The sequence below is a fragment of the Scleropages formosus genome, chromosome 3, assembly GCF_900964775.1.
Source record: "Scleropages formosus chromosome 3, fSclFor1.1, whole genome shotgun sequence".
NCBI lineage: Eukaryota > Metazoa > Chordata > Actinopteri > Osteoglossiformes > Osteoglossidae > Scleropages > Scleropages formosus.
Genome location: NC_041808.1, coordinates 23,588,634 through 23,615,476, shown reverse-complemented (window position 1 = coordinate 23,615,476; position 26,843 = coordinate 23,588,634). Strand labels below are relative to the sequence as shown.

At 43.6% G+C, this 26,843-nt stretch overlaps 1 protein-coding gene across 2 annotated transcripts in view; it reads left to right on the top strand.

Annotated features, from left to right (window-relative positions):
- Window positions 1–4,775: 4,775 nt before the first annotated feature.
- The window catches only part of LOC108936717 (F-box/WD repeat-containing protein 7-like), an 85,816-nt gene continuing 63,748 nt past the window's right edge, over window positions 4,776–26,843 (top strand). Inside the window, exons 1-2 of one of the 2 annotated variants that reach the window (XM_029250511.1) lie at window positions 4,776–5,126; window positions 22,508–22,570. The gene's annotated coding sequence lies outside the window, so the exon portion shown is untranslated. The remainder of the gene's footprint in view (window positions 5,127–22,507; window positions 22,571–26,843) is intronic. The other variant, XM_029250510.1, reaches the window with a different exon arrangement.

The window sequence follows — 26,843 nt, the reverse complement described above, 5'->3', positions numbered from 1 at the left end:
TGGAGAACAGGATCCAGCCCAACCCACTACACCACTGCACCCCCTTTTAGACAAGTTAGAATTCAGCGTATTTTCATTCTTAGCAAAGAGGCTGTAACATAACAATTTTTGTACAAAGTTTTATTAAAGCTTCCAGAGGAAAAACAGATGAGCTTGCCAATTTTTGATTTATTTGTGTTATCAGTGTTGTCTGCTTTTCACTGTGATCCCTGGTATGAGATGTTCTGTTTCTGCGGACACAAAAGCTGGCTTTTGTGGCTGGATGCCACTTTACCGTGGTGGACTTTTTAGCAGATGGAACTATATTACAATCAGGATATATGGGATGTGTTTTTGTTCAACAATTTTAACAACATATTGAACAATATTCTGAGCTGCATTTGAAATAAATCTGTTTCGTTTGTTGGCTACACAAAAATTTCTTCATTTGGCTGTTCATGGATTTAAGTACATTTTGTATTTTGAAATACATATATTTGTTCACAACCAGTTTATCTGACCATACCTTGAAATAATACTTTCCACATGCTTCCATGTGCTGTACATGTGCTGTAAGGATTGATAGCCTTCAGAACAGTCTTCTTCATAGATGTGAAAGCATGCCCGCGCGCGCACACACACACACACACACACACACACACTGTCCGAAACTGCTTGTCCCGAGCAGGGTCATGGCAAGCCAGAGCCTAACCCGGCAACACAGGGCGCAGGGCTGGATGGGGAGGGGACACACCCAGGACGGGACGCCAGTCGCACGCCCACCCCATGCCCACCCCATGCTACGTATATTCATACTGCCCCACAAGAGCCGGGACGGGTGCCTGCCAAGACGATGCACACAGAAAAAGACTACATAGCAGGATTAATGGAAGCAATATTCCCTCACATGGGCTGCTGCTGCTCCAGAATGAGAATGAGAGTGAAGAATGTCCATGATGGGCTGTTGCAGGAACGCAGACATTCAGGACTCTGTTTCGTGTATTTGCACAATCCCATCTCAGTATCTCTTCCCCAAATCATCCCATTCACCTCATTTCGTCTCCATCGTGATGAGCTCTGCGATGAATCCCGAACCACATTCGGAGGAATTAACGCCAGGTAAATTCCACCTGTGACTTTTTCACTTCACAACGGCAAAGAAGTACATCCTTTAGAGACTGCATTTTGTTGCGGTGCTATAAAATGAAGAAGAATGCGCTTTCGTGTTTTTTAATGGACACACCTTTTTTTCTTTCATTGTGTTTTCCCATAGCTGTGCAATACGTTGGTTTCAATCCCTAAAATGTTTACTTTGCATGCAAGAGCCTCCGCAATGTACAGTTCATTGAGCGTGTTACATAACAGTACGTTAGTCTGTCTTTTGTCAAAATGTTACCCAACAGCTTCCCTTTGCCCCACTCCTGCAGAGTCACCAGCGGGGGGTATGGTGTCTATGCCGTCTGTCCGCTGGCGCCCCTTCGGCTACCCAGTATGTTTAACAGCACGTCGCCAATGGGTTAGGGTTGGGGTTGCACTGAATTTCTTACCTGTCTACAGAGGCAATGAAGGGACAATTTGGCCTGGAATTAAAAGTTCGGCAGCCAAGCGCTGCAGGGCAATTTGCATAACATGGTAATCAGTGTTTGTCTTGCTATAGCCACACATAAGGGCTGACTTTGAAACCAGTCATGCATGATTATGACTCTGCGAAAAGGACAGGGTGGCCTCGAGTCTTCTGCTCCCCACATACAACGCTGTCGCTGCAGACAGAACGCACCTGAGCGTTCGAGGGTTACCTGCTGCCACGGCCTCCACACCTGTCTCTCCTGCTCCTTTCATTGTTGGCAAAGGTTCAGGTTGGACTGGTTTACCAGTCTGGCACCTCCAAGGTTAAGTAAACAGCAGCAGGGTTTCATCACTCAAACTGTGCTGGAAATCTGTAGAACTGGAATCTGATCCTAAGCCACAGTAGCTCCAGCTCTAGAAGCACTTATGGCTTTACACATAAAGCGTGGCGAGCTGGCGAGCAGACGAGTTTAGTGCACAGTACAGCGAGCAGAAGAACAGCTGTCAGTGCGGTGGAGCAGATGCCCTTGGCCATGCTGTGTGTAATTTGTCACGTACATCAACACATCCGTGTGTCATGTGAGCTGCCGTAGATTCCCGAGTCTGCGTGAAAAACACCTGCTATCCTCCGCGACTTAAAAGTGTCAGTCTGAAAGCTTATTGCTCGGCTCATGACTGTATCTGTCAGACAGGTCTATACGAGTAGGTATGTATGATCACACACACACACACACACACACTTTCTGAACCGCTTGTCCCATACTGGGTCGCAGGGAACCGGAGCCCAACCCGGCAACTCAGGGCGTAAGGCTGAAGGGGGAGGGGACACACCAGGACGGGACGCCAGTCCGTCGCAAGGCACCCCAAGCGGGACTTGAACCCCAGACCCACTGGAGAGCAGGATGAGGTCCAACCCACTGTGCCATCGTACCCCCCTTTATGTATGATCATAGAAGGCAAAAAGAGAAATGACATTTTTATGTTCAGCATACTCCCCAAATAATGGAGAGACTACTCATGGGCAGCAGGTGGTGTAGTGGTCAGGTCTTTTGCCTTGCAAACAAAGGACTCAGGTTTGAATCCCACTTCCTGCTGTAGTACCTCCGATGAAGAGACTTACTCTGAAAGATACAGCACAAATGGCAAAGTGGTATAAATGGAAAAATAGCAGTAAGTGGTCCAGTGTAAGAAAGAAACTTTAAGTTGGTTTGGAGAAAAGTGGCATCTAAGCACTGAAATATTTTTAAAAGAGTCACCATAGTGATCCAAAGGGCATACTTAGTCAGTCACACCCACTTTAAAAAGGATATCTTTAATATACTTAAAATACAGTGGCAATTATGAAGGATTGAAGTTCTTTTTTTCTTGCGTTTTTTCAAGAAATCATTTTATTGAACAAAGGGGCTCTGAAAAGAGGTGACGTGAATCAGCATTCATATCTCAGACAGGTACAGTTCCGGTGGTGGTGGCGGGGGGGCTCACCGGGACGTCCAGGGTCGGATATCAGCGGGAGGTGAAGGACAGGTGAGCCAATGGAGCACCTGCTGCCTCTGAATATGGTGACAAACATCTTACAAACACAACACCCACCAACAGCAGGCAAATGACATGCTGTCAGAACACTTGTACCTGCAGGGTGTGTCTGTCGGCCCCACTGCAACATGTAAAGGAGTGTTTATTTGGCTTGAAGCTCTACTTTGCAGCTTGGAACAAGGGACAGCTGGAGGCGTAGTGGTTAGAGTAACTGCCCTCAGACCTCAAGGTTGCAGGTTTCATCCCTCCCTCTGACTGCAATACCTTCGAGCAAGATATTTACCCTACAATTGCTCCGGTAAAGTTACTGAGCTCTATAAATGGGTAAATAATTACAACCTTAAGATTGTAAGTTGATGCGGGGAAAAGTATCAGGTAAATGCAGGTTGTTGGTTGTATTACTAACATGACTGCATTTCCACTAACACTTTCTTTTTATTCCCTTGGTAAAAACTCACGCAGACTCATCAAATTTATCAAACTGCTATCAAAGTTTGTTTTTGTTTTCCGGCATTAAATTACGTGTCGTGATCAGGATCACAGTAGTCCGGAGCCTATCCCTGAATCACCCAATAAACGTACCGCCATAAATATGTCACCCATTCACACACTACAAATTTAGAGTCACCATCTACCTGAACCGCAGGTCCATGGACCGTGGAAGGAAACCCAAACAGACACAAGGAGGACATGCAAACTCCACACAGAGTGAATCTGAGCTGGATTCGAACCTTCGGCTGAACCACCCAGCAGCAGTACCAGTTCCACCATCCACTTTATATAATAATAATAATAATAATAAATGATCGATTACACATATTAACAGTTCCTTTAAGCACTTTTACTAAAAATTGCATTATTGAAAAGTGCACTTCTTGTTAAACTCAAGCAGTGCCTGAGACATAACCCTATTAAACATTCCTTCAGTGAACCATATCAGTAATGAATGAATGAATGAATGAATGAGCTTATTGCCAAGTATGTTTACACATACAAGGAATTCCTCTTGGTGACAGGAACTTCCACAGCACAGACAGAATGACAGTGACAAGAGACACAGATAATAAAAAAGTAGAGTGGGCTAATAAAAGATTAAAAAAAAAACAAAAAAAAACAAAGTGAAAGTACACAATAATATACAAAACAGACACTAGACATTATACGACTGTACAGGTAATGTTATATACAATCACAATGCAAGCAAGGGAAAGTAAATAAAAGATATGATGTGAAAAATAAATATAAATAGCGTTGTTTATTGCACCAGTTTACTCCTAGGGGGGATTTAGCTGTTCATGAGGTAGATGCCATGGCCTGAGGCTGAGAAAGAAACTTTTCCTCCTTTCCACTAGTGCCCCCTGGCTCAGCTGCTGTCCCGGTGCTCAGTGCCCTGTAGCGCCGGCCAGACGCCGGCAAATCGCATAGCCGCACACGTACCCCTTAGAAACTTGCCGTTTTAAATCTAAGGGCGCGCTCGTTCATTTTTAACTGTTATTAACTCTGTTTCACGAACAACCCGCCCGCATCTCTTCGCGCAGCACGGGCACAAAACCGAGCAACGTGCTGCTGTGCGCTTTTGACGTCACAATCCAGCGCAAGGAAAGAAAAGAGGCAAGGGGCGGGGTCGAGGGCAAAAGCTGGAGCCGAGCAGCTTGAGTGATGAAAGGCTGAGGCCGGCGGAGGAAGTGCCTGGTGCGCGCTGACGTCATCACGCTGCGCTCCCATCACTCGAGAGTGTCGGTGTAGAAGAGGTGCTGAGAGCTGAACGACAGTCGGCGGCTCTTAATTTCACTGCGGTTTTTGATTATTTTGCGGCGTTATTTGGACTTTTTTCGTGGTTTACGAAGCCGTTGGGAAACCTCCTGGAGCGTCTGACGCTCCGGAGCGAGATTTCGGTCGAAAGCTGAGTCGTCGTCGTGTGGCTAGCTGTACCGCAGCCGTCAGTTGTGCTCAGGCCGGGGCTGGTGACCTGCTGCTGGGCGAAGAGGAGTCTGGGGACCACCGGCGAACCGACCACCAAAGGTTTTGGGCACGGAGAACCGGCTCAGGTGAGTGTTTTTTCTGTAGAACGCCACCGCGCGTGTCAGCTCGCTTGGACGTAAACAAAGTTGTGTGTACAGAGAAGTTGTGGTGGAAAACCCGTTGAGTTGTTTCACTCACTCGCTGTGTCGGGCGCGCGGCATCTCAGCAACGCACCCACAGGGAACTGACGAGCCTCCGGGGGCGGTTAGCGGCCTCAGTTCTTGCTCACACTGCACGCGCACCTCTGCTTTTTCGTCACTTTTCCTCCCAACTTAAGTTAACGTGTTCACTGTGTGTCTGTCCGTCCGTCGGAGTCCGTGTGTGCTCCCGCCGCCTTCCTTCGCCAAAGAGACTCGTTTTAATTGAACGTCTCCCGCTCCACACGCGCTCTGTGCTTCCACGGGGGTCGGAGTAAATGAAGTTAGAAGCATCGGGTCGGGAGGCGCACGGACATCTCGCGTGGCTCGAGGAGCCTGACCCGGAGGAGCACGTGCGCGCTCACCCGCCCGCGCAGCTGCACCAGACCAGTGCGTGCACCTGCACGCGCCCCAGAGACCGACAGGAAGGTGCGCAGCTCGTGTTCAGTGAGTCAGTCTCGGTTGGTAGCAGCTTCCTTCCAAGGATCGGATTGCAGTGTGAGGTGAAGGGCGTCATTAGGTTGCCACTATTAGTTGGAGTGGTGGTGGTGGTGGTGGTGGGGATTCACTCAGCAGCTGGCTGCCATAGCAATATTCACTTTTTTAAGACTAATCATTTGTCTAGTAGCAGTGTGTGCTGTCTGACCAGGTTACACAGCCTGGTACACTTCGTGGGCTACCCCCTTCACACCTTTTTCAGAAATGCTTGTTGAAAGGGTTGAGTCTTGAACGGTGCCTGCTGGATTTACTTTTGCATTTATTAATATTAAAGTGCTATTTCAGTGCACTGTCAAATGTGCATCCTGTAAAAACTTTGAGAGGCAGTTTGTGTGCAAATGACCATGTGTTCAAATTCTTTGTATGGACTAGGGACATTTTATTTTATGTAGCAAGTGCAACACCACCTATCTATCATGCAGTGGTTGCATTATGGTATGAATGCAACAGGAATTTGTTTTAGCATTCTTATAATGATGGGATGGGAGAAGGTCCTGAAATTCCACTCTAGAACAAGTGTTATTTTGTGTGCCTTAATTTATCAGCACCAAACAGTCACATTGATCTCTAACAGAATTTTGTGCTTTAGTTTATTCTTGTTCAGGTAATTAGGTTAAAATATTTTTCTCTGCTATTGTTTGTCTTGTGTGGATTTATTTATTTTTTTGCTCCCCCACTGTGATGACAGTATTCACAACTTAAAGCAGGTATCTGCATTACACTGTCCTTTTGGTTTATCCCTGGTTTGCGGCACGTGATTAACGTCTTAAGGAGGGCCATAGGAAAGTGATGATTGGAATTAATGTCAGACTTTTCACTTCCCAGCTCCTGATCAATAGTTGCCTGGATGGAATGCTAAAGACTGCAAGTGTGTGCCAATATCCCCTGCCTCTTCCATGCTATTCAAGCTCTTTGTCTTCCAAAGTGCCATAGTAGACCAAATGGCTCTCCGTAACTCAGCCAAATTGCAAGGAAGGTGTTGGTGCAACAGACTTTAGTCTCTTTAGGGTGTCTTTAACTAGTCTGTCGACTATTAAGTATGAAATGCATTATCTTCAGTCTGTGAATTAAACGTGAAAACGCTGTACAAGAGATTTTAAGGGCTAAACTAGCATCACCAGCAGTCCTGCTTCTTGGAGTGGTGTTGTAAGTTACTCGGGCCCCATTTAACACCTTTCTTATCAACCCCTTTGGCCTGTTCTGTAGGGCAGCATGTTGAAATAAAATGTTCTTGTAATGCTGCTGTAATGACATTGCAGATATGTTGCAGTTTTTAGTGTAAGTTGGTGGTATGTAAGTGGATGTTGTGTTAACATTTCTTGCTTCACTGTGTCAAGTATGTGTTTGTGCTAATTTTCACATCAGATTTGTCATGCTGTGCCAAGGCAACTGTTCTAACATACTAGAGTGCTGTTAGGAGTGTGTTATGAATGACCTTTCCAGGTTTTTAATGACAAATTGTGGCCTCCAGATATGTTTATACTAACACAGTTTTTCACTTAATGGAAAGTTTTCCAAGACTTTGATTTTGACATGCTAATAATTCTGCCCCTCCATGTTTTCAGGGGAATCTTCAGGATATGATTCACTGCATGATTCAAGAGTTGTCTTACAGCTGTTTCTGTAAAATGTTCAGTTGACTGCAAGCAGCATCTTGTTTAACTCACCAAGCCGTTCATCTGAAGGGTAGTAAAGCTGTTGCAAACACCATAGAAAATGTTCTTAATACTACAGTGTATGCAACTGTGTACTGTATGTCCAGATTTTAGTTTTATTTTTCAGTCTGTTCACATGTAGGTTTACTGCCTTCATCTACAGCCCTGTGACACTGTGCTCTTCTGTTATGAGCAGAGCATGCCTTCATAGAAGGAACTGAAGAAAGTGAGAGTGCATAGGGTGGAAGATGCTGTAATCTGGAGAAGAATAAATAGCTCTCTGAGGCTGTGAAAAGCCTGGCTGACCCAGGGCTGTATTTCTTTGGACAGAAAGGTGGCTGTACTGGAGACTATGTCTGAAACTGGAAAAGGACAGGAGAATAGTTCAGATGAGATGAAGTTGCTTTAGAGCAGAGGTTCTTAACCTTCTTTAGGTCACGGATCCCTTTTAGAATCTGATGAAAGCTTAGGACTTTCTTCTAGTAAAATCTTAAACTTCAGGAAAAATATGCTATGCAATTTCAGTCTTGATTACATTTACAGGCATGCCATCGACAGTAGTGGCATGGTACATTTTTTCATTTAGCTGATGCTTTTCTTCAAATCAGCTTACAATGTTAAGCTACTTATTTGCCCATTTATACAGCTGGGTAATTTTGCTGGAACAATTTAGGGTAAGTAACTTGCTCAAGGGTGCTAAGACTGGAAGTTAGATTTGAACCTGCCACCTTTGGGTTTAAAGGCAGCGGCTCTCCCCACTGTGCTACTAGCTATCCCGTAGTAGTACTTGCATTTTATTTTTAACTTTTATTTGCTTACTCCATTGTTTTCAAAGCAAGCTTGAGATTCACAGACCCCCATAGAGCATCCATACAACCTCAGGGACTCTATAGACCCCAGGTTATGAACCCCTATGTTAGTGTCGGGGCTGCAGTGGTGCAGTTTACACAGTGAACTTAGATATTCTTGTGAACCATAAATTTGCAGTTTATTAGGGGACTCGAAGTGAAACTTTTAAGAACAAGCTCATTTACCTGATTGTGTGTTTTGAAACAGAAGCTTAAACTACCCTGCATGTAGAGAGACCATTGTTCACATGTAGAGCCTATTCTCTGTCCCAGGCTATTGTGACTTGTTGAACTCTTATAGAATCATAGTGCTCTGCTTCACAACAGGCACACACTAATGTTCTGTTTGAATACATTTTATTTTTAGAAAGTATATGTAGAACCAATAGATTGAGTTATTCTTGTATTTTCAGTGTTCATTTTAAGTGAGTCAAGGCACAGTTTAAAGTATGTAAAATGTTCACACGTGCTCCAGGCTCATGCTTCAGAGTGCTAAATATTTAATTCTTATGTTTGTGACCTTTGGACATGGTGGCTGTGGAGTATAGGGTTGTAGATTGAGCATTAAACTGATAGCTTTGTCTGAAGATTCAGGAGCTGTTGCCCCTTCACCTGAGAGAGAAGCTCATTTTTTTTTCCTGAGAGAAGAGCATGACTTCAGATTTGGAGATGCTGATTTTCACACCAGCCACTGTACTTGGCAGTGAACTACCTGAATTCCTGATGGACACAGTCAGATGAGACCAAAAGGTCAGCATCATTTGAAGATGGCAGAGATTCCATCCTTTCTCTCCCTAGTTGGACACCTTCTCAGCCTCAGGTGCAACTTGATATTTTGTCTGAAAATCACAAACAGGAGTCTAGACAAAACATAACCTTAGTGGATTCCAACACCTGCATTGCATAGAACTTAAGTCAAAGTGCTTTGTGTTGTTTTTTTCACATTGCATTTTCCTGTTAGTCTAATGTCAGTATTTTAGATTATTTGTAACTGAGTGCTATCATGCTTACTACCTTTCTCCACATGTTTCTTATTCCCTGTTGCTTGGCTGTTGCAGCTCTACTAACTGCACCGATTGAGCCTCAGCTGGGCTCAGCAGGACCTTTGAAGCTAATATTTCCTCAGGGCTGGCATTGTGGAGTATTGATTAGAATAGGAGGGTCCTGGAATGGGGGTTCCTGGCTTACTGGCCTCAAACTATTCTGCTTGAAGGTTACTGCTTCATCAAACCCATGTATTGGTATAATGTGGGAGGGAGGGAGAAGGGGCAAAGGGGTTCTCACTGCAGGCTGTTTCACTGTTTGTTCAGTGGCTCATGTTCTGTAGCCAGTGTATAATGCAAAATATTTAAATAAAATTGCTTGCCACAGAATTAACTTTTGGTCCCATCTGCAATTTGACTTAAGAAATGGTAAGATGTTGGATGAAAAGGTCTTAATTTAAGATGCATTTTAAACTGGTTAGAGAACATGAGCAAAAAAAAAAACTGCAGAAAACTAAACAAAAAATGACAAGGCCAGACAAGACCTTTGGCCCTGCATGTTACCTTGGGGACCCTGCAGTATCCTCTGAACAAGGGTTGGAACTGCAGAAGATCTTCTCAATTGTTGTTGATAGCTAGCTTGGCTCTAAAGTACTAATGGAACAGAAAGCCCTATGACTTCTGGGTGAAAAGGTGGGGTCACTTGGCAGAGTGTCAGTTGGCTACTTTTGGTGAGAACATGAACATGAAGTGCAGGAGTTTGAATAGTCTTACATTTTATGTAAATTCAGCCATGGTTTTATGCATTATGTTGAATATATAGGCTTTGGATTCATGGTCAACAGGTAGCTGCTGTTCTCCAATCTCCCTGTACTGTGTTCCGTTTTTTTTTGTATTTGGCTTAAAAAAGGTGGGCTTAGACTCAAAGGATCTGTGCTCGAATCCCACTTCTTGCTGTAGTACTCTTAGTTAGGGTACTTACCCTGAATTGATACAATAATTTACCCTGCTGTATAAATGGGTAAATCGGTGTAAGTCATTTAACATTGATGTTTTTGTCCAAAGTGACTTAAAGCTAACAAATACTGAAAAATATTTTTTTCTCCAATAGTGTATAGTTTTCCTGCACAGCCCAGACTTCACTATGAGGTAGTGCTTTTTCTTATGCGGTTTGCTTTTGAGAAATTCTTCCCTCTTGAGAGACCTGTATGCTTCCATTTCCCACTGGATCAGAATTTTTGTTTATTGACTTATTAATATTCATTCAGTATTCATTTTTGTTAGTTCTTTCTGCCATCACTAATTGTAGGATTAGTGATACTGCATTTTCCAGTTGCCTCTGCTACAAGAGGGACAGCAGTACAGTTTGTGGAAACATAACACCTGATATCTGGAAATCTGAGGATACTGCAGAGACTTTTCACTGCAAAGTTTGACATGTTCCCATGTAATTGAAATTCCCTACATTGTTGACCTTTGTGTAATGTGGTGCCCACATAGCTTTTGTATTTTTGTTTAGCAATACATTAATGTGGCTTTTAAAAACCTGCACAAATGTATCAATTGGCTGTATTGCACTGTATGTAAAGTGACTTTTTTCCTGCCCTTTAGCAGCACTTTTTTGGGGTGGGCTATGTGTGAACAACCTTATTATAAAGATGCATAACAAGTGTTTGTTTGTGTGTATATTTGAAGCAATATTGTAGCTAAATACAGTTAGGAATCCCTGTGGACTCTGTGTTGTTTACTGCAAAATGTGGGAGGGGTGCAGCTCTTATTCCTTAGTGAGTTAGCATAGCACTACAGTTCTTACATAGCAGGGTTAGTGTTGCATCCTGAGGATACCTCCCTGGGCCAGGTTGACCCCATTGTAGCACCTTGCCCCGGTACTAAGCGTACAGACTGACCTCCCCAATCCCTTTACGTCCCATTGGTTGGCTGGCCAGGCGGAAGCACTCCAGTACCGGCCAGCTGGCAGCTCAGTGAAAGTGCATTAGGACTTCTTAGAGAGGATTATCCTCCCCAGGAGGGCTGGCCGGTGGGCAGAGCAGAAGCACAAGCCAGGCAAGCTTTGCCTCTTACATTCCTGCACCATGCTTGAGTTTGCAGAGTTGAGTCGTCTTGGCCAGCATCTTGCATCATGGGAGAGCAGATACAGCAGGTAGTGTAGTCCTTGTATGCTTATGCCCAATTTGGTTGTTGGTTCAAATTCCATACAGGGCTATGTTACAGTATGCTGAGGTGAAAAAAGTAAATTAACCTGAACTGCTGAGATAAAATGTCCAACTACATTTAAGCGCATAACTTGCATGTAACCCATGTATGTCACTTTGAATAAGCACCCCTCAGAAGTTGCTAATAATCATTTTTATCTTTTTCCTTCTGATGCCAATAGCCAGTTGTTGGTGGGTTCACCCAAAAAATTGAATAACTTGTTTTGTCTCCAGCTGCACCTGAAATCCGCAGTCTGGTCTACACATTCAAATGTGATTTCTCTTTTCCATGCTGAAGAGAATACCTGGCTTTTCTGACACATTTACAGCTCTGTAAACCTGTGTGTGTAAGAGTGCCTGGGAAGCAGGAGGATTCCTCGCCATATGTGTGGCCTATGAAGAGTGTTCCATTGTTTTTAGCCAGCCAGGAAAGCGGTCCGTTGTAGTTGCCTGTTGTTCCACTCCGCTGCCTTTGAGAGCCATCACTACTTACTGTAGTCAGGAATACAAGAATGGCGCTTGAGTGTTATGGGTTTGCTTCCTGTTCACACAAAGGGAGTCATTTCGAGTCTCTTCTGTTTTCTTTACACTGTGGATGGTATTTTGTGCCGTTTTCCCACATTCATGGCTTTGGTCTCTCTTGTGCTGCATTAATAGTTCAGTCAATGCACTCTGTGTCTGCAGTTGGAAAGTCATGGGGTATAAGCTTTGGGGAATAGGAACAGAGTGTCATGTTGACATGTCTTGTTGTGTGCTTCAGCTGCATAAATGTGACAAATGCAGTCAGGTGGTTCCTGCAACCCGTTCCAAATCTCCGCTTTGTCTCCCACATGGTGGCTCTAGCTTTCTCATCCACGGACAGGCAGGGGAGATCCTTGGAGGGCACCTGCGCTCTCGTCTCAGTTTCCAAGGTAACCGAGCCTGACACAATCAGCACTGTTCTCTCCCTTATAATGGGATCCAAAACAGTGCGATCAGCAAATTGGTCAAGTTGTGTAAGGATATTGTCTTTGTTCTTCTCACAAGACTCATCAATTTCCAGTTTATATAGCCTGCATTCTTTAAACTGGTCAGTTCGTTGATTGCTGATGGCCATTCCCTGCTGTACCGTGGGAGGTATATCTGCTTGGTTACTTGAGTTATATAGCACAGCAGTGTCAAGACCTACACTTATTTTGTCTTAAGGAGCTGTCAAGCTTCCATCCACATACTGCTTTTATCATACATTTATGCCAGACTTCTTTAAATATAAATCATTCAAATATCCACAGATATTTTACTGGTGTTGAAGGAAATGGTTGCTTTTGTTAAAAAAAAAAAAAAAATGTTGAAACATATGATCTGTGAACCTGGAAAGGGCCTAGTGTGTCAGATGGCAGAAGACCTAGACTCCACAGTTCACAGGCTACCAACTAATAATCATGCAAACTAGCAACATTGAGTAATATTACTACTTTAAATAAGCAGAGAAACAATGAGTAATCTAATTGTGGGATAGGCTTTGGTATTGTGACTTAATCTGCAGGGACAGCTGCAGATAGGGATTTAGATTGGATGCTGCTGCTAACCTGGAACATAATGCATCTGTCAGCCAGAATGATGCCAAAAGTGGCTTTGCACCCAGGGAAATAAAATGGTTAAAACTGAAAATTGTGTTGTTTTGAGCATATGTTTTTACAGCTCTTCAGACATCAGCCAGTGTAATAGTTAATATACTGGAAATAACTGGTAGTCTCCCTTGTTCTCTGTATTCTCAAAATAAAGCAAGATTCCACTATTAGTCTTACCTCAAGCTTTTTGGACACACATTCCTTTGTCAGAATTTGATTATTTACTCTTAGTTACATTGATGCTTTTGATTGCTAAGGCTTTTTAATTTACAGAAGCACATTGTTGACCTGCTGTTTAAGACAAGAAGACACAGCTTCTGGCAAAGACCGAGTGTCTGAGATGCACAAAAATGTGCTGTTCTAAGTGACCGTTTGACCTTTTTTCTTTTAATGATTCACCTCATCTATTTAATAAAGCTCTTGTAGTCTCTTCAGAGGTTAACAAGGTGGTGTGTCTGTTGTCCGCTGTCTGGTGACACAGTGATTAGTTTTCTACCATGACTTCATTACTCATCTTAAAGAAGAAATGCTTTTGAAGCCTTTTTAAGAAGATGTCTGCCCATGACTCGAGAAGCTTGTGAGGCCAATGTACCAGAAGTAATAATTAACAAAGCTGAAGTGCACACACACACATCATCTGAACCGCTTGTCCCATACGGGGTCACGGGGAACCGGAGCCTACCCGGCAACACAGGGCGTAGGGCCAGAGAGGGAGGGGACACACCCAGGACGGGACGCCAGTCCGTCGCAAGGCACCCCAAGTGGGACTCGAACCCCAGACCCACCAGAGAGCAGGACCCGGTCCAACCCACTGCGCCACCGCACCCCCCAAGTGCAGTAGTCTTTTTTTTTTTTTTTTTAAACTCTACCCTTCCTTCCATGTAGCTGTTTTCAAGCCTTTCACCCTGGTGAAATGTAGTTTGTCCAGTGTATCTTTTTGTCACTGTGACCTTCTAACCTCCTTGATAGTGGCACTAAATTTTTCAGAACTACAAAGGGTATTCTTTTTCCCAAAGTAGCTTAGAATTTGAAGTTTGAATTCTATGCTACTTGGTGATTTACATATTTATATATTTGGGAAATTTTTATTGGATAAATTCTGGTTAAGTACCTTGATCAAGGTACACAGCATTCAATCCTGCTTTATGATTGCACGGCAATAGCTCTAGCCACAATGCCACCTGCTACAAATAAGAAGATGGGGGAGATACTGGGGATGTAAAATTTAAGAAATTTACCTAAAATGTTTGCTAATGAGTCCCTGGTGAAAACAGTGACTCCTGCACTCCCTTTGGGTTTGTTTCTTACGGTGATAAGTGAGAGTAGAGCTTGCAGTCCCTGTGTTTGCCTCTGTCAGTATAGCAGTGCTGGAAGCAGAGTGAGACAGCCCACCTTAGTGCCATGTCCTCCTGGTGCTTTCGTGTAACCCCTTCTTGATGCAAATTAAAGGGTTTGCGTGGAGCGAAACTTTGTCCTCCAGCAAGTGTGTGATGGTAAATGTGCACCTGTGTCTGCTTGCAGCTTTCTGTGTGGTTCAATATACTGCTCGTGTGGTGTGAAATCCACCTGCTAAGATATCTTCTGGTGTCCCAGGGCTTCGAGCATTGACTTGCACAGCTTGTTCTATGTTGCATTTTTCATTTTCTTAGCAGCTGCTGTTATCCAGAGAACTGTCGTTTATTCTACTGCCCCATTAATACAGCTGACTGATGACATGAGTGGTACAGGTGGATAATGCCATGCTGGCATGCTGTTGTAGTTCCACTTGGAGAATGTGTTTCATTCCTTCTAGCCCACAGGTCCTGATTCTTAAACCCTGGGTCACTAATTGTGAACTCCAGGCTTTGGCATGGCCTGGGTGTCAGTGGAACCTTTCCAGGCTGGTGGCCCTCCTCAGGCCAACTCAGGTTTGCCTTTGTGGTCCTGGCAGGCTGTCCAGGGTGCTCTTTACTGCTGTTTTTACAAATTACAGACCCATGTGGTGTCTAAGCTGCCTGTCTGAAGTAAAAATGCTAACACTTGGCACCTGGTGCCACAAGGATTGTGAAAAATAGCTTTTGGGTCTATGCCATAAATGGACTGAGTGCAGAATGTACATTGTATCTTTAACTGTCCAGCCTTTACTCTTCATCTCCTTGCAGTGTGAATAGACTGGATCCTTAAACTGATTTTAATTGATGTACTTTTTTCAGCCCACCAGCTGCTAGAGGTGTTTCATGGTGTAGCTCACAAGGAGATTCTGGAACAAGATCATAACCTACATAGCGCTGAAGTCCTCTTATAGCAGGGCCGACTGTCACTGATGCTAGCAGCTATGTGTGCATTGTACTGCGTTGTGCTGTTGGTGTGGACACATTTTTCATCCTGTTCTGGGAGTCAGCTGCAAGGTAGTGGAGGTCAGTTTTCTACTTTCCTGTCACGGTTGTCTGGTCCTCTGGTGAGAACTTCTCCAGTGGCAATCCTTGTCCTCTGCATTCCTTACCTTTAAACAAATCATTTGCCTGACAGCCACCTTGCATCCTTGTGTTGTACTTTGCCTTTGTCTTGGGGGTCCTGCAGCATGGTCTCGCTCTTGGCGCCACATACCTTGTATCGACTTCTCTGCACCTGCTGTGCTACAGGATGCTGCATCCTAGCTTTTGTAGAAGAGCTGGTGCCGTTTCAGTACACGTCTTAACTCTTTGCATTGCTCGAGTGCAGGACTTCTTGATATTTGACTTGATGAAACTCCAGAGCTTGGTTTGAAACATGCTCTTGTTCTGCTTTTTCATACCTCTACATTGTAGTGTTCCCCCTGCCCTTTCTTGACACTTGAGGAATGAATTTTTGAAGGTCTGTGACAGGCCTCTGCAGTCAGCCTGTTGATTCTGAAGTGTTGTCATTTCCATCTGTCATCTTGTTTTCTGTAATCCCCGTCAATGTGCAAATTGCTACTGACATCATCCCGACAAATTAACAGCTCTGAGTGATGCAAGCAGTATTTCAACTTTGCCGACCTGTACTGGTGATCTGATGCTTAGCATGCTATCTAGCAATGATTAAAAAGCCAAGTTTTAAAGACTGACATTTGATATTTTGGAAATGTTAGCTAAACAAAAGCCCTGCTTTGGCTCCTGGATGTTTTCAGCAATGGAGGCAGTAATCTTAGGCTTGGCGGCATGCCTGCAGACTGGCCTCTGCATTAATTGTGTGGCCTAATGAAGACAAATGATTTTCAAGGCTGAGGGCTGCCTTGGCCCCAGTGAGGGCTACTTATGTTTGCCTCTATACCTCTCTCATGTTGCAGTACTGGATCAGAGGTGACATTAACACAGCTCTGTTCTAGTTTGAATTCCAATGACGCATAGTTTAACTGGTTCCCCCATACTTAGTAGTTCTTATAGTGTAGCTAAACTGTCCCAGCTCTTGTGGTGATTGCTAAGTTGAGTATTGCAGCTTGTCTGGGGTTCAGTTAGTTGTTTTCAATAAACTGTTGAACTGATTCTCTGATTTCTTCCTCTGTTGCTTGAGCTTTTTAAATGTTGCACTAGTGTACAAAGAACACTATAGAAACCCTGTACCCACAGGCAGGCTGCAGTCAGTAAATCCTCTTAAACATCCAGGACTTTGGTTAAACTTAAAATTATGGCCAAGCTTGTGACTGTGTTGACACTTTAAACTTGTCTGAGGAACTTCACTGTACATGCAAAATATTAATTTGTATACAGTGGAAAAATTAAAATGTGAAACTGTGTAAAAGCTATACAGTCCTCATAAGAAATGTTAGGTATTTTTAAAGATGGTTTAGTGTTTAAGGAACTAAAGTTTCAAAATGATGTCCTTGCAGCATTTGTTGATTAAAACTTTGGTCAGATTCACTCATAAGGTTTTTGAATGGCTGTTTTCTCTGATAAACCGATATCAGGCAGTAGAGGTTTTGTACGTCGCAATTTTTTTTTCTATGAATTATCTCAGCATAATTTAATTACATTATCAACTAAATACTGTCAAGCGATGATGCTGATTCCTGACGAATGTAGTGCACATTGGAAAGACACTGCAGTGAGAGATTGTCTGTCTGAATCTGTAACAGGTTCAAAGGAGCTGTATAAAATATTGTACCATATGTTATGGTACATAGGCTGTCTACTGTTACGTATTTGCCAATGAAATGCATTTTAATGTTGTGGTCTACAGCAAAAGTTCCCTCTGTAAACATGTGGGTGACTAAATTTCTCCCACTTGAAAAACCTGACATTTTATTTGTGTGACGATTCAGTTAAGTTCTGGAATGTTTGGACATCATTCTAGAAGCTTTTGGAAAGTGCTGCCTGATCATACCTATATAAATTGTAACCTTTTGCCCCTGAGCCCTTGCACTATGTATGTGGATATACAGTATTTAGTTTGTGTACTGTATCTGTATGCTTTTGACCCTACACTGACCCTAAAAATCTTAACCCTGGATGGGACATATAAGACTTTGAACTGGCCACTATACTTACTGTTTTAAAAAGGAGGTGCTATGATGCTTGAATCCAGGCTGACTAAATGACCGAAATGAAAGCTGATACATGAGATACTGTAGGTACAGTATCATTCACCGCTTATTTCACTAAGTGTGATGAAACGGAAGTGCAACAGTAGGCCTCCATTGTAGGAAATACCCACTGTGGGTTGTGAACATCCTGCTATCGAGGGAGTGCTGGTAATACCTGCTGGTTCTCATGTGCAAACCTGAAATGTACTGACTGTGAGTGGGCAGCAGACCAGAGCCATGTTCCTTGTGACATTGTCTAATGAGCCATCTCTCGTCTAAAAGGATGGATATACAGGTGGGTGATCACAGCGGTGGCGGGAGGCTGTACAGTGTCATGTTTTGCATTGTTCTGTCATGACCTGGAATCAAAACTTTCATCATTAGGTAGCTAATAAAAGCAAAGCATGTTTAATATTCAGGGTGGTTGTTTTCATCCCACAATGCAGCATTTATCTGCTGGGTTGGTGATGCGGTGTTCCAGAACATTAATACAGTTCATAAGACTTGCATTCTGAGTGTATCCTTTGTCAATCATACCTTTCAAAATTGCACTTGTGTCCCTTTCAACCAGTGAAGTACTAAAGATATGTGTCTGAAATAGTAGTACCATTATATCACACGCTCTTCACCTTCTGTAACCTTGAATTTGGTGGTGATGTGCTCAGCACTGACTGTAGGTGCGAGCTGGTTCAAACTGCATAATTTTGTTGCATCGTCAGTTGTTTTGTTTGAAATTGGAGTTGAAGATTTTTACTTGGTATAGTCAGGTTATTTTTCGTATGTAGGGCAGATGGCTCTACCTTTATATGCTTTGAACAAATTGTACAGAAACTGGTTTAGAGATGCTATGCATTGATTGTTCACAACACTAAAGTCTTTACTGTACTTGGAACAGGAAATGCAGTGGTGCTTTCGGTCTTAGCAGGCGTTATGTTAGAGTAACTAAAAATCAAAGAGAACCTGCATTATGTAAATTACTACTTTCAGGGACCTGAATATACAGTGGAGTGCAGTTTCTGTAGGGAACCAAGTGCAGCAGTTAATGTTTACTTCCTTTTCGGCTGTAATTGCATTGTTCTCGAGTGGGCTGCTTGGTAAAGAGCTTGTTTGAAGGCTACAGAAGCGCCAAGCAGTCCAAGAGTTGTGGCGCTCTTACTAACACTTCTGCTTTTGCTTGAAAAGGCCAAACATGATATAGAAAAGGAAATTTGCTAGTGAATATGGGGTTTTTCCTTTGAAATGTGGAAAAAAATTGAAGAATTAATGGATCCTCTTCTGTTCTTACTTGTGGGCTTGGGTTTTCTCAAGAGAGTGTTTCAATGGTTTTCTCAGGTCTTGTTTTACCCTACTTTCTGCCACATGTGGGGAAGAACAAGCTTTGTTCTTGAAATGTGCACTTTGATACCAGAGGGACTATGCTTTAAGCCTCCCTTGCTCAGAGTTGTTTGATCCTTTTTCCTGCCAAAAAGCCACAAGTTCTCTGGAAGCCAGAAAGCGATTTCTCTTTGCAACTGGAGCTCCGTTTATGACCGTGTCCCTGGACTGCTGCCTCCATGTCACCCTCCCTGCTTGTTCTGGGTGTGTGGCACAGGCGCCACGGGCTTGCTACTGACACACTGGCCTGGTTTGCATGAGGGAGGTGTCTGTGTTGGTGCGTCTGTCTGATGAAGACCCTGAGGAGAGCGTTCCCTGTACGGAGGTTGTTTCTGGAGACTGAGGTGAGCCCTCCTTTACCTGTGGTTTAGTCAGTACTGTAGAAACTTAGTACTGCTGGAGGTGGACTGTCACATGATTGAGCTGATGGCTTGGAAAGAAGGGGATGTAAGGAGTGATGTTCATCAGGCTTCTGAATAGATGGGAATGGGTTTTTCATTTCCTTAATTTTGATGTCAAAAATCTGGTGTCTCATGGGTAGGAGGGGCTCAGCATTGCCCTGCCTGCTAAGTTGCTGGGCAAAAACTGTGTACTGAAACATCAGTAATGTTGCCATGTGGAGCAATGCACTTTGGGAGGTAGCATCTTAATGACTGGGTGCGACCTGCATTCCTCCTCCATCTGCTCAGTCACTCTGCTTCCTGTGATGAGCAGCTGCTGGTAGACAAAGAGCAGTATGTGTAACAAGCTGCTTGTACCTCCTGGCTTGGTGAGGGTTTTGCCACCTCTGTGGACTGCCCTGTTTGGTTAACTTTTGCTCAGCCCACGCCACCAGTCGTACATTGAAGAGATTATGTGCCAGCATGGGGATCGCCCTTTGCCCTGCTTGCTGCTAAAAACCTGACTAGTATGTTTACATTTACAGCATTTATTGTACAATTGTTGTTATATTCGTATATATAAATATATATTGTTTGCCTAGGTAGCTCTGAGTTGTTTCTATGTAGCACCATGGTCCTGTAGGAACGTTGTTTTGTTTTACTGTATACTGTACCAGCTGTATATGGTTGAAATGACAACAAAAGCTACTTAGACTTTCACTTGGCTTTGCTTTCTTGACCGTTAACTGGAGGTATATGTGTAACCTGGGTTCATTTTGTTCCTTCACACTTTTCCTTTTTCTGTAAAGTTTCTACTATCAGTACAACAGATTGTTACATAAGTTATAATCAATTTCACTGTGGCCACAGAATAACACAACAGCTTCTGTTCTTGCCAGTGTCTCCTAAATCGTAAGTTTTAAAAATTATACAATACAGGACCGTAGAGCACTTTTGCATGCAGTGTCATCATAGAGCGCTTCCTCTCTGTGTTTTGTTCACCACGTGCCGGAATCTGTCCTGTTCTGGGTAAAGCTCACTGGACCCAGACGGTTGTGTTTTGGTACGACGTTGGGAATTTGGCCTGGGCAGCAGAGAAAGGAGTGTTCTGACACGCAGTGTGAATGGTGTCTTGTACTGCTCGGTGTTCCAGGCCATTTCTCAGAGTCCTTGAAGGGCTGACACCTACTCAAATCAATGGTTTTCCCATTATGACAAATGAAGCATCTGTTCCTCTTCCCTGGACATAATGGGGTGTCCTTTGTGCAAAACTGTTCATGTATTTGACTTTTAAACAATAAAATGCTTTCTATGCCTAGTGCTGTAAACTATATAGATATTTTATATATGGACATTTTATATTTTCATTTCTATTCAGCCTAAAAAAAAAAAAAAAAAAAGAGGACTGCAGATATTTTCCACAAACCAGAAAGAAATTACATAGCACTGGAAAAATTGTTGAATGAGTGTGGCCCAAGATCCCTTAATGTTTGCTTTATTTTTGGCCCTGCTCTAGCTTTATGTCCAGAAGCTCTTTGTCTTTTGGGATACCAAAGCAGAACTTATGCTGGTCAAGTTCTATATGCTGACAAATTGCTATGTGGTCTGTTCCAGACTGAGTATTTCCAGTGCATCCTAACAACAAGCTCTGGGATTTGTGTTGAGTTTCTGAGTAATTTACACCCAAGACATTTGTGCTGGAAATTGCCTTGCTAGACATCCTGAACCCTAATTGGTAATCCTTTGAATTATAATCATACTGCTCATCTCTCTTTGAGAGGAGTGTTCTGGGTGCTATGTAGGAATTTCTGCTTTCTTTGGAAATGTATCTCGCATTTGGGACGTGTTCTGTTTTGTTGGAAAATGATTTTCTCAAACACTTCATTCTTTTTTGTGTTGGGGGTGGGAGTAAGGGTGCTTTTCTTTACAGGGCAAGGAACAGAACCACTTCTTTTGTGCAATGTATAAAAATCCACAACAGGGCTCTGTTTGTTTTTGCCTGGGTTCTGGGAAGGCCCCTGTTTTCAGTGTTGTATTTGTACACCTCGTCCTTGTGCCATCCATTCTGTGAACTTGTTGCCCACGATGTGGTATAGAATGCTAAAGACACCCTGTTGTGGTGATGAGTATTAAAGCCTGAATCTGTCAGCAATGGAAACTGCTTTAACGTGGAAGCCATAGAACAAGTGTGACAACTGCACCCCGCTCTATGCGCCAGAATCTGTAGGTATATTTCTGAGATCGCTCTAGTGGCATGGTATGCCGTACAGCATTTTGAGAAGGAAATCTATTCTCTGTTTTCTGTCTCCTTCCATCTGTGTCGTTCTGTGAGCTTACTGATCATGCCATTGCTTTGGTTCTGAAGGACAAATGAAGGTGAAGGAGTGGACATTTTGAACTGAGTTTGTCCTTTTGGTCAGTTGGTGATCACTTGTACTAAAGCATTAAATTTATAGATGAAATGTTAGCTTTGTTGACTTGAGGTTTGCTGTCAGTGTCATGTTTTCTCTCATTAATGTGTCTAGTCTAGCCAAAGAATTACTAACTTTTCAGAAACTTTCTTTTTAAATCTGATAGGTTGCCTTTGTTTTCAAGTCAACCCATTGGCTTTGCAGCACTGCTTAGGTAGGTGTACAAAAACACTGAACTCTTGGGTTTAGGGTTGTGGTGTTTAAGGCTGCAGCTGCCAAACATGTTTACCTTTCTAGTGTCTGCATTAGGTTTATCTGGAAGGAAAGATCCTAGGCCCCTTTGAATGCACCAGCAGCCCAACCCTAAAGTGTTTGCATGTTCTCCCTCCAATGAAAATGCCTATTGGCACTGTAAACCAGGAACTGTGCTGTTTATTTGCAGGCCTGAAATCATTCATTAGTAAGTCTGAGTGGCTCATTAGTCTGTTCTGTGAAGCAAAGGTATCTTCTTGCCTTCCCAGGGATCCCTGTCTCCCACAGATCCATTTTGTGCATGTCATGTGGCTCAGAAGCTGGGTCACCACAGACCTGATGTGCTGCAGGCTTCTGGATATCTTGAGCTGTACAAAACACTGAGACAAGCTTGTTTTGTTTTGAAACCGAATGCACTTAAAAGGGACACATGTTCCTCAAGTGACTCCTGAATACTTTAACTACCTGAGCTGTGGCCTTTTTCCAGGGTGTTTGTCACCGGGGCAATGATGTACCATCTCTTCTAGGCTGTGCTGGAGGAGCAACAGGAAGGAGGGAGTGATCCAGCTGTGGCCTCACCAGGCAGAATCGTGAGTGTCTCCTCTTGACTTGTCAATGCAAACACAAACTTTGTTCTGTAACAGTTACCTTCTCTGCCCCCCCACATAATCAGTAAATTTTTACTCTGACATGGTCATGTAAGATTGTTTATCAAGTTTGATTTATGATGTGCTAGGTCTTTATTTATCAGTACCATCTTATGGCTGGCGGTCACTCTAGATTCTTGGTATGGAAACGGAGTTGATTTAACATCTGCTTCTGGGTGTTGGCATGGCTGCCAGTTGTCTGAACAATGGTGCTCTGTATGTGGTATCTCCCCTAACATCTTGGGAAACACATTTAACTTGTTTGGATGGGCTGAAGTCTATGTGCAATGTCTGGGAGCATCTGTGCACGAGCAGCCTAAAATTCTCAGGGACACAATCAGCTAACAGAAGGGGAAAAATACTACTTTTGTTATTTATGGTTGTGTGCACTGGTTTGCTTGCAGTAGTGGTTTTGCTTTGCTCTGCTCTCTTGAAAGTATTAGACTTATGCTCCTGTGTTATCAATGGCATACTGTTTTAGTTTAGGGAAGGAACTTGACATCTTTCACTTCGGATGACTGTTGCAATTTTTTTTTTTTTTTTGCTTCTCTATCTCAGAAGCTCAGATGACTCATTTTGCTTTTATATTTTCTATAACAAAATTTCGATCAACAAATCAGTTTCTTCTTCCAGTAATGGTCTGTGCTTACATGAAGAGGGAGTAGTGTGCTTTTTTTTTTTTAAATAATAAAATACTGTGGTCTTTCAGGGCACAGAATCCTGCAAGTTTTGGAGAACACTTTTTAATTAGTACCTGATGAGCACTTTAAACTTTAGGTGAGATGACATACTGTCAAGGTTACTACTTCAGTACAGTAATTAAGAGTTCAGACTGTGGTAAACCAGGACGCCCTTTGGCTTTTGAGAACTGGAGCTGTGCTCCCCTGTTGAGATTACTTTTTTCTGCATCTGTTATGTCCTGTTTTTGGGTGTAATAATTATGCAGTGATGTAATGAACTTGTGGAATGACTTCTTGTATCAACTTTGTAATTTAGTGTTTACTGGTTACTTGATGACCCAAACATTCATTGATCCATCCGTCCATGTTGAGTAGAACTTATTGACATTTAGTTCATTTCTTTGTCCAACAGTTTATATTGTAAGGTTTATAAGACTAAAGGTTTTAATGATTTACCCATTTACAAAGCTGGGTTATCTCTGCTGTATTAATTCAGGATGACTAACCTCATCAAGAGCGAGGGGCGTGGTGACGCAGCGGGTTTGGCCTGCGCCCGCTCTTGTCTGGGTTCGAGTCCTGCTCGGGGTGCCTTGTGACGGACTGGCATCCCGTCCTGGGTGTGTCCCCCTCCAGAATTGCGTACTCTGTTGCCGGGTTAGGCTCCGGTTCGTCATGATCCCGTTTGGGACGGGTGGTTTCAGACTGTGTGTGTGTGTGTGAGAGAGAGAGAAAGACTTCATCAAGAGTACTACAGCAGGATGAAACATTTGAACTGCAGACCTTCAGCTTGCAAGACAACTCTTAAGACTACCTGCCAGACTTACTTCCATAAGAGTGAACATTACGTGATGCTCGGTCTCATAATTTGTGTGAAAATGGAGTTAGAGTGGTGACAGGAAATGACTTGCTCCTTAAGGTAAATGGAAGGACTTCAGGGCAGAGGCAGACACCCACCATCTCAAGTTCACACAGCAGTTTTCTCAAGGTCTATCTGACAGTTTACCATGGTGTGCCAAAGAAGCATTATTCATTTACCCCCCATGTGTAGAAATGAGGTTGCCTGCCTCTGCAGAGATGGTGTTGCTTAGCAATTCCATTGACTAGAGTCACAGCAGTGAAAGGTATGAAAGAACCCTGCTGACTGCCTTCTCGCCAACAGGACAAACAGTATGATGAATGCTGAAATTAACCAGTATCTTAGTGGTGGGCTCCTAAAAGGTGAGTGTGTTAGAGGCTCCACAGGGTGTGGTGTGGTGTGGTGTGGTGGCAGTTCTACAGTTCCTTGACCCAGCAGCACACTGCCTGGTTCTGCTGTCTTGAGGTTGGTTTGCTTCATGAGGTGAAGCGACACGTTGAACTTTTTCAGGTCTGAAGATGATCATCTCTGGCTGCCAGCTTGCGAGTGCTCCACACCAACAGCTGCCTCAGAACAAAGGAGAGAAGTGTTGAGCTTCAGGGGTCAGTAGGTGTCTGTCTATGTGTATATGCAGCTTAGGGGCTTTGGAAATTTTCATTGAAAAGTTATCCACCTTTCTGCAGTGCCTTTATCACATTTCATCCTTGTTACTTTCAGTGGGCAGCTGTTGTCGCTTAGAATCTGCCAGGTGAGAGAACTGTGATCCCACACCAGCACTCCAGGGTGGTCTGTGTTCTGCAGAACCCACTCTTTGCTGCAGGAATGAGGCTCTTTATCACATGGTCGTTCCTGAATGGAAATGGAAGGGCGGTTCACAGGTGGTGTGTACTGCAGTCCTTCTTTCTTCCAGCTTGGTCCTGATTGTTGATGGCTGCTGACAGTTAATGCTGTGAGCTTCATCACAGTGGAGTTCATTGCAGGGGTGGAAAAATGCTAATAAGGCAGTGCTGTTCTGTCTTTTGGTGTTCCCTGTATGTAGCAGCACTAGTGGTCCTCCTTGACCCCCTGGGCTGTGAGCAGCAAACACTAGTGTTTCTCTCAGTTGGGGAAAAGGGCTGTTTTTGGTTCATTAATCTCTCTCCTCAGTTCAGATGACTCATCTCACAGTGCCAGTTGTTAGTGCTTTTATTGCTCATGTTATTCTGTAGCATAGGGTTGAAATCTAGTATTTCTACAATACTGTACATTGTTTCCAGGGTTTGGTTCCTGCATAAGAAGATCATGTTCTTGATTTGTTAGCATGTATCTTTGCATGTTCTGTTAGCCGCTGGAATAAGAGTCATTATTTACTTACAACTGTAAATTTGGTTAACTTGCCTCTTCAGCGGCGCCCTGTGTTGGGGATCTGAGCTCAAAGAGGCCTCTGTTAGCTGTGGTTTTCTGTCCTGTGTTTCTGAGCAAGATATCTGTGGGCAGCTTGGTGCCTGATGGGTTTCAAGTAAAGGGCTCTCCCTTGACAGCATGTACATTGGAAGAGGTGTGTGCCTCTTCACTGTCAGGTTAGAATGGCATTGTACCTTGAGTTGTAGGTGTAGGAACAGGGTTATGAGGCTTACAAATGTTTGTCAGCTGTTTTGTGCCCTTTTTTAAATTTTTTTTGAAACAAGGCAAGGTGATTCAGGATTCAAACTTTTTTTTTTTTTTTGCACTTGGGGAAACTTAAATATAACCACAATAAGCTATGTTGAGGGTCAAGGCTTCTGTTTGTTGATCCCTCACCTCTAGCCACTAGAGGGTGATAACCAGAATGTGCTGTTATGTGCTTTTTGTTGGTTGTGCTTCTGTCTTGTTTGTGCCACTCACTTTGCTGTGCTGTTTAGGTCCAGTTGCAAAAGTGAACACTGAAGGTGAACTGAGCCCAGCTTCAGTTTCATGCGCAACACACTTATATTGTAAATGAGCAGCTTTCTGGCCCCTTTGTCCCGTGTCAGCGTGGGAGCAGCCCCAGTAGTGAGAGTGCCGCTCACAGCTGATTTACAGCTCCTGCACGTCCCACAGCTGAGCCGCAGGGCAGCGTCTCACTTTGTCTCCATGTTAATTCTCTGCTCTTGTGTGCTACAGCACAGGCGCATGTTGACTCATCTAAACCGTAAAGGAAACAGCCTGAGTTCTTGCGGTCTTGTTAAATGACCCCCCCCTCCACCGCTGTTTCCTTCCAGGAAGAGATTTTCAGCTTCACACTGTTCTGATTGAGACATGAAACCCACACGAGCTCTGGCAGGTCCCGTCTTGCCACAAACTACACCCCACGAGGACAGCCTTTCCTGTGGGATAGCAGTCCACCTGTATGGCAAAGTGATCGGAGGGGTGTGTGTAGGGAGTGCTGTGACATCACACTGTAGGGTACTGTGACTCTACATTGAACATGGAAGTACCAGATTCCCATCCAACCCTTAATAGTGTGCATCACAGACCTGTAGGGCAGAGATGATCTCCACAAGGCTTTCTTCTCACGATGGTGTATGTTTGTGTTTGTGTGCCAGTGTACTTTGTCAGTTTTCTGGATAATTTTGCAATAAAACACAAGTGCTGAAGATGCTCTAGATGAACATGTAGTTTGCTCTTCTGAAATGGCCCCAGGATCAAAAGAACAGGGTGTGTGTAGGTTCCCATAGGTTCC